This window comes from Pinus tabuliformis, chromosome J, assembly GCF_031772625.1.
Source record: "Pinus tabuliformis cultivar Carrire ecotype Pingquan chromosome J, CPIR1, whole genome shotgun sequence".
Classification (NCBI taxonomy): Eukaryota; Viridiplantae; Streptophyta; class Pinopsida; order Pinales; family Pinaceae; genus Pinus; species Pinus tabuliformis.
Window position 1 is genome coordinate 231,689,022 of NC_142295.1, and position 8,414 is coordinate 231,697,435.

Consider the following 8,414-nt stretch of genomic DNA (forward strand, 5'->3'; position numbering starts at 1 on the left):
ATGGAATAGGCAGGTCATGAGGCAACGGTGGTGGTATTCTCATCCCTCCACGCAATGCAAACTATGCATTGGCTAATTTGGTATGCATGCTCTCTGCGATGATATCCCTAGGCTCAACATTGATCTATGATGGCTCCTTTAGATCGATCGACAATACCACACTCTGAGATGGTATTGGCACCAATATCGAAGGTGATGGTACATGCGCAAGGTCCCGATAAGCCCCGGGACGATCATAGCTATGTCCCTTGTCATATCAATAAAACTATAATCTAGTGCTTGTGTAATTTGGCCTCATTTACAGCATGAACTTCACATATACATGTTGGGAAAAGTAAAGGGGTCCTGGTCACAGTGGGGGAACTAGCCCCAAGCTCCAATGAATCAATCATAAACAAAATGAGGTGCATCAACATTCTTAAAATATATGAGTGGAATCGGACCATGATGTCTAGTACAATGGCCCAGAGGGATGTCAAACAACTCCCCATGTAAATAAATGTCCTTGGTGGTGGCTTTCACCGCCTCCCAAGTATCTGTGGCTTTAACCTCCAACCTCCTAGTCCTATGTCTGGCATGTAGGAGGTCACTATGTGGGCCCACCCTCTGGTAAATTTTGATCAACCAATTGATGCTCTCCAGCATCAAAGTCAAGTTGTGTCTATTGGCATTGTAGTGTTGGCATTGATGTCAACAGGGCTATGGTTTTGCTTGTTATATGTCTACCTAATGATGTAGTGGTCCTCATGATGTGTGAAGAGTGTTTGGTAGTTGCAGTGTTCATCTTGATGGTCTTGTTGGTTGGCATTGATGTCAACATACTTATGACATGACTTAGTGGAGGTGATTTGGAGGTTGAGTAGATATGGTTGCAAGGTAATGTTATGATTGGCTTGTCATATGGTGTTGTTGTTGCATGTGGTTATAATGTTGCTACAGGTGTTGCATATGCTTCTACATGTGTTGGAAGCCTTGGATATGTTGCTATATATGTTTGAGGTGCTTCTACCAATGTTGGAGGATGTTGTATGACATGATTTTATTGTTGCAGGAGTTGGAGATGTTTCTATAGGAGTTAGAGATGTTTCTACAGGTGTTCGAGGTGTTTATACATGTTGTCGTTGCTATTTGAGGAGATGGAGGTGTTGGTCATGGTGATGAGGTTAGCAGACTAGGGACTTCTTATCACTGACTTGTTGCAAGATTCCTTGGCCTATGTCATCTATTGCAGACTTGTCACAGAGGCTTGGAGGTGTTTTTTGGAGTTGTTGAAGGTGTTCTTGAAGTTTGGCAAAGCTTTGAGCTGACTTGGTTGTGTTTTTCCTTCATCCTCTACTCAGTCGTATGGATGGTGAGTCATGGAAGCGAGCAAATGAAACTTTACATTCGCTAGCAAGAAGGCATGTGGGTGTGACTGAGGAGCTCCAGTCGAGTTTGTGTAGTGTTGTGCGTGTGACTGAGCCTTTTCACAAGTTTTTCTCTACATTCCAAGTGAAAATCAACTAATTTTGGTATTATGGTGATATTATTGATCGAAACTTTTCAACATATGGTCGTAAAGTTAGTGGGGCCTCTAAAAGCTAATCAAAGTTGATATCAAAAGGCAAGTGGAGTTAGTGGCTTGATTGAGTCAATGAGATAAAACAAATCAAATCAAGCAAATGAACAAAGTTGTGGGGCTTAGTAGTTCTTTGTAATTATTGAGTTGAGCATCTCATTTCATCCATATATTGGAGGAAGATCAAAGATATTTGGTTGATTCTCTTGTGTGTGGAGTGAGTATGAGTTTGGAGGATTGTGTGCAAGTTGTGTGAGTTTTCAATTGCAGAATTTTTGAAGCAATTTGCAGGTCTTGTAGAAGATAGAAGAAATATGTTTCAGCCATCATTTTTGTGCAGTGAGTGAGAAGGTGAAGTTTGGATTAGTAGAAGTGTGTGGAGAGACTGTGTTGCAGTTTGTGGTGAATTTGGAGATTTGGCTTTTGATTGTGTGATTTGATGATACGTTGTTGTAGTGCTCATGTTGAACAGTTCTTAGTTGTAATCTAAAATATTTTGAAATTGAGAACCACATAGAGGAGTGGAGTTGAAGGTCTTCGGTGAAATAAATAAAAGTGAGCAATTTTCTCAATCCAATGGTGGTTGGATAGTTCTGCAGAAACTAGGCGAGGCTCGTTGGTTGTGGTGGCTTCTAGCAGATCGGAGTCTGTAGAGTTGATTGATAGTTCAGGAGTAACCGAGTGAGGATAGTTGATCGAGGGGCCTTCAACAGATATTAGTTTGTAGATCCACATGAGAAAGAGTCTCCATTTGAAAGTAGCCATTTGAATCTCTATGTAAAGAATTGTTTGACATAATAGAATATTTGAGTAGCACAACAACAATGGGTGGTTTTTTTCCCTAGAGAGGGTTTTCCACCAGACATACTTGTGTTCTATGTGTTGAATGGTTTTCATGTTTCATGTTCATTTTTGATGCTCTGGTTCTATTTATGTGTTCCATTTTATGCATGGTTGAAGATTAATAATTTGGAGAAGAAAGTTATAAGTGCCTTCGCTATTGATTCACCCCCGCCCCCCAGTAGTGATCTAGTTTCCAACAACTGGTATCAGAGCAACGACTCTCAGTTGCAGCTTGATCGTTGGAGAGTGGATATTGGATATTTTGGCAGAAATTTGCATTTTTTTTAGAATGAGTTCTCCAAGGAAATTGGTTCTTACTACTACAAATTTCAAGGTTTTGTTCAAAAGTTGGAAAAAAAAAATATTGCTTTGTGGCTCTAACAATTGGAGATTGGTTTGTAAAGGATATGATGGAGATTTTCCTTCATCTAAAGTATGGAAGAAAAATGCTCAAGCAAGGAGAATTATTTTTGAAAATCTCCATAATGCAGATTTAGAGAAAATTGGAGATTTGAAATCTGCTAAGGAAGTTTGGGATAGATTGCATATGTTATATGGAGCCAGCAACAGCAACAATGATGAAGAGGTTGAGAAGAGGAGCAAAAAAAATAAGGAAGCTCTAGTAGAACTAGCTATGAAAAGGAACAATAAATCTGAAGGTATAATCCATAATGAATTATTTTTTAGTTATATTTGACAATGATTAGGATTTTGTTAGTGAAAGAGATGATGATCACAATTATATGCTTCGTAAGGCTAAATATGAATATGTCATGATTGTTATTAAAGAATTTTCTAGTGAAATTGGTAGAGTAACAAATGTATTCAAGGAGCATGAGAAGAAATTGTAGGGATCTGATCAAAAGGAGAAAATTTTCAAGGAAAAAATCACTACCTTGAGAACACATCTAGTAGAATCGAAAAGATTAGAATAATTCAATTGCAACAAGAAAATTGATAGGAAGGATTACATTGAAGCGCTTGAAGGTGTGATTGAAAAATTGAGAAAGGAGCTTGAGGAAAAGAACCAACAATTGGAAAAAGTGAAGAGCACCATAGCAGTGAGAAAATCTAGCAACAATTTTCAAAAGGGTGAGACAAGTTTGCATGCAAGAAATAATAGCAAAGCATAACCAAAGAAGCCTGCAGCAAAGAATGTGACCAACAATAGCAACAAGAAAGGAGAAAGAGAAAGAAAACAAATCCGCCAATAGTAGCAAAGAAGACAACCAAGGAAACCATTCACTCCTAGGATTTATGGTGGCAGATTTCAGAGGAGAAATCAAAACTCCTTTGCCCCCTTGATGGACGAGATTGAGTGCTTCAATTGTCACAATTTTGGTCATGTGGTAGTTGATTGTAGAAGGAGAATACACACATCCATGCAACAGTATGATCAGCCAAAAAGAGGACCTACATTCAAGTATACAAGTTCTTTCAATGGTCATTGTTTTTCTTATAACATGTTTGGGCATAAAGCCATTGATTGCAAATCTAGCGTGAGAAGATGGAGGTCAAGTCTGAGCAACAAAAGATCAAATCCTTTGGTTACATATCTTGGTCATATAAAGTGTTATGTGTGCCATAATTTTGGGCACATGGCCAAGCATTGTAAGATGCCTATATCATTGAGTCCATTTGTTCAAAAGCAGCAGTCAAGGGAGAATGTGCAACCAAGGAACACATGGAAGAAGGAGCAGCAGCTAGGAAGATGTGGCATTGCACTTTGTTCTCATGATGAGGTTGACATGTGGTATATATATAGTGGATGCTCACACCATATGTCAAGAGATAGGATAAAAATTCATTTTCTCAATAAAACCAAGAGTGGCCATGTTGTGTTTGAAGGAAGTGAAACGGCTAGAGTGTTGGGAAGCGAAAAGTCAATCTTAGTGAGAAGAGGACAAATGCAGAAGATGTTTGGATCATTGAAGGCCTAAAGCATAATATATTGAGTGTGAGCCAAATGGTTGATGGGGATAAGGAAGTGATTTTCAACTCCAAAGGTTGCATCATCCAGAAGGAAGGATCAAAGAGAGTGATTTCCAAGGGAGTCAAGACACCGGATAATGTGTATGTGTTGAAGAGAAGAGTGAAAAGTAAGAAGAGACCAAGAGAGTACTCTTCCTCATCAGATTCAGATTAGATGATATCAATCCATACTGTAGTCCATTCTTACATGTTAGATCTACTTGACTGCAGTAGTATGTATGAGACTAGCATGGTCTCAGGGGGAGTGTCGGCAGCTTGAGGAGTACCAACAATAATGAGTTTTTGATCCAGTTCAACCATGCATATTTAGGTCCACAGGATCAATATTCTCATGAGGTATATTATATGCAAGGGGAGTTTATGAGGTTTGAAATGCATTTTCATTTCCAATCTATTTCTATTTCAGATTTATTTTAGTTGGATCATTCCTGGACATATGTTGATAGTTTTGGAGCATCTATACGTTTGGTTTCTATTGATGTTAATGAAGATATGGAAACCATGTAATTGTGTAATGGAGGATCACACATTCAGGGGGAGAATTTTTGCTTCCTAGTGGACCTATAGAGTGTTAGCATTGAGGAGCTCATTGTGCATATATTTGACATTGATTTGATGCAAGGTGATTTTTGTTGTTGCTGCCATATTCTACTAGTTGGATGAGATAGTATGGTTGTATGGAAAACTTGGCATGCTTCTAATGTTTTCATTGCTAGATCATTGTTATGACATGATTTATTATACTTGTTGCTACCATGGAGATATGATGATGTGTTAGAGTTGGCTCATCTAGAGTATATACCTTATTTCTTATGTTTTCATTTCTAGATGAATCATGTATGTTGTTGATATGTATTATATGGTTGAATTATATGTTGCTATTGCATGGAGAGAGAACATTATGCTTCTTATGATGTGTTGAATATTCATATGTTTGAGTCATGTTGATTTATATGGTTGCTTATATATGGAAAGAATGTTGCTTCTCATGATGATGATATGTATTTGTTGTTGCTTCCATGACATATTTCCATGTTGCTGCTAGTAGATGATTTTATTGTTGTACCCATGTGGATCATTGTGGTTGCTAGTGGATTTTATGATCTTGTTGCAGGATCTTCATTGTTGGGATGGTGATGGCCAAAGTGTTGAGCGGCCATGCACTAGAATTTGGTTTGGATAGTCATCTTATTGTTGTTGCTGCCATATGGAGCATATATTATTGCTCATTGATGCCATGTAATCATGTTATTTCATGTTTTGGGCATGTATAGAAGAAAACACCAATGTGTGTAATTGTAAAATCCATGTATTATCATTGTGTCATCTTTTGGGTATATTTCTCATGGAGAGACCCAAGGTTTCTAGTATGTCTTAGCTATGTATGGGTCAATGGAAGTCCAAGTCATGTATTATTTTGTATATCATTGATGTAACCCCACTACATTGGGTGCATGATGTAAACTTCGGTCTATAGAAGTCTTGGTTAGTTATAGGAGAATTTATAGAGGATTCATTTGTCAGTCATATGTATTTTTCATAGCCTTGTATTTACTCCATGAAGCATAGCATGTGTTGTACTTCATTATATATAATTGTGCAAAATCAATTAGAGTTATGGTTTACGAGGAATAGTCTCTTGCACTTGGAAAGGAGGCTTATAGCAGTGAAGAGGATGTGTTGCTTCAGCAACAAAGAGAGGTGTTTGCAACTTCATTACATGCTTAGGAGGAGCATGTTTATTTTCAGAGATTGCATGGCAGTGGCTAGATACATGATTGGTAGTTGAGCTTCTTGTTTTATATGTATATTCTTGGTCTACCTCAGCCTTGCATCAACATGATATTGTGTATAACAGGGGGAGTCCTACTCTCATCCAGCATTATTTGCTATTGTATTTCAGTGTTTGTATGGCCCTTTTCCATTGATGTCAAAGGGGGATAGAATTTGGATGGATAGAGATAATCTTTAGAGTTACAGCTTTAGTGTTGGATAGTGTGTGGAGATTAGCCTCAGTTGTTGGAGATCGGATTGAGGTTGACCAATGCCAAAGGGGGAGCTTGTTGGAATTGTAGTGTTGGCATTGATGTCAACAGGGTTATGGTGTTGCTTGTTATATGTCTACCTGATGATGAAGTGGTCATCATGATGTGTGATGAGTGTTTGGTAGTTGCAGTGTTCAACTTGATGGTCTTGTTGGTTGGCATTGATGTCAACATACTTATGACATGACTTAGTGGAGGTGATTTGGAGGTTGAGTAGAGATGGTTGCAAGGCATGTTATGGTTGGCTTGTCATATGATTTTGTTGTTGTAGGTGGTTGGAGTGTTGCTACAGGTGTTGCATATACTTCTACATGTGTTGGAAGCATTGGATATGTTGCTACATATGTTGTAGGTGCTTCTACCAGTGTTGGAGGAAGTTGGATGACATGATGTTGTTGCTGCAAGAGTTGGAGATGTTGCTACAAGAGTTAGAGATGTTTATACAGGTGTTGGAGGTGTTTAGACAGGTTGTCATTGTTTCTTGAGGAGTTGGAGTTGTTGGTCTTGCTGATGAGGTTGGCAAACTAAGGACTTCTTATCACTGACTTGTTGCAGGATTCTTTGGCCTATGTCATATGTTGCAGATTTGTCATAGAGGGTTGGAGGTGTGTTTTGGAGCTAATGAAGGTGTTCCTAAAGTTTGGCAAAGCTTTGAGCTGACTTGGTTGTGTTTTCCCTTCATCCTCGGCCTAGTCGCATGGATGGTGAATCATGGGAGACTTTACAATCGTTAGCAGGCAGGCCTGTGGGTGCGACTGAGGAGCTCCGATCAAGTTTGTGTGGTGTTGTGCGTGTGACCGTGCCTTTTCATGAGTTTTTCTCTGCATTCCTCGCGCAACTCAGTTAATTTTGGTGTTATGGCAACATTCTTGATTAGAAATTTTCAACATATGGTTGGAAAAGTTAGTGGGGCCTCTGCAAGCTAAAAAAATTTGAAAATATCAAAAGGCAAGTGGAGTTAGTGGATTAATCAAGTCAATGAGATAAATCTGGATTAAATCAAGCATATGAACAGAGTTGTGGGGCTTAGTATTTCTTTGTAATTATTGAGTTTAGCATCTATGTTCATCCATATATTGGAGGAAGCTCAAAGATAGTTGGTTGATTCTCCTATGTGTGGAGTGAGTGTGAGTTTGTAGGATTGTGTGCAAGTTGTGTGAGTTGTATAATGCAAAAAATTTGAAGCAGTTTGCAGGTATTGTAGAAGATAGAAAAATATGTTCCAACCATCATTTTTATGCAGTGAGTGAGAAGGTGAAGTATGGATTAGTAGAATTGTGCAAAGAGATTTTGTTGTAGATTGTGGTGAATTTAGAGACTGGAGATTTAGTTTTTGATTGTGTGCTTTGATTATACGTTGTTGTAGTATTCATGCTGAGCATTTCTCGGTTCCAAACTGAAATATTTTGAAACGCGAACCACATAGAGGAGTGGAGTTGTAGGACTCCAAAGAAATCAATATAAGTGAGTATTTTTCTCAATCCAATGTGGTTGGATAGTTCGGCAGACACTGGGCGAGGCTCGTTGGTCGTGGTGGCTTCCAGCAAATTGGAGTTTGTACATTTGATTGATAGTTCAAGAGTAATCGAGCGAGGATTGTTGATCATGGTGGCCTTCAACAAATAGTAGTCCATAGATCTTCATGAGAAAGAGTCTCTAGTTGAAAGTATCCATTTGAATCTCTATGTAAAGAATTATTTGACATAATAGAATACTTGAGCAGTGCAGCAACAGCGGGTGGGTTTTTTCCCTAGAGAGGGTTTTCCACCAAACATACTTGTGTTCTATGTGTTGAATGGTTTTCATGTTTCATGTTCATTGTTTATGCTCTGATTTATATTTATGTGTTCCAGTTTATGCATGGTTAAAGATTAATAATTTGGAGAAAAAAGTTATAAGTGTCTTCACTATTGATTCTATTGTAACATGATTAGTTTTGATAATTTAAATTTGTTGATATAATAGGTTTTAGTAGT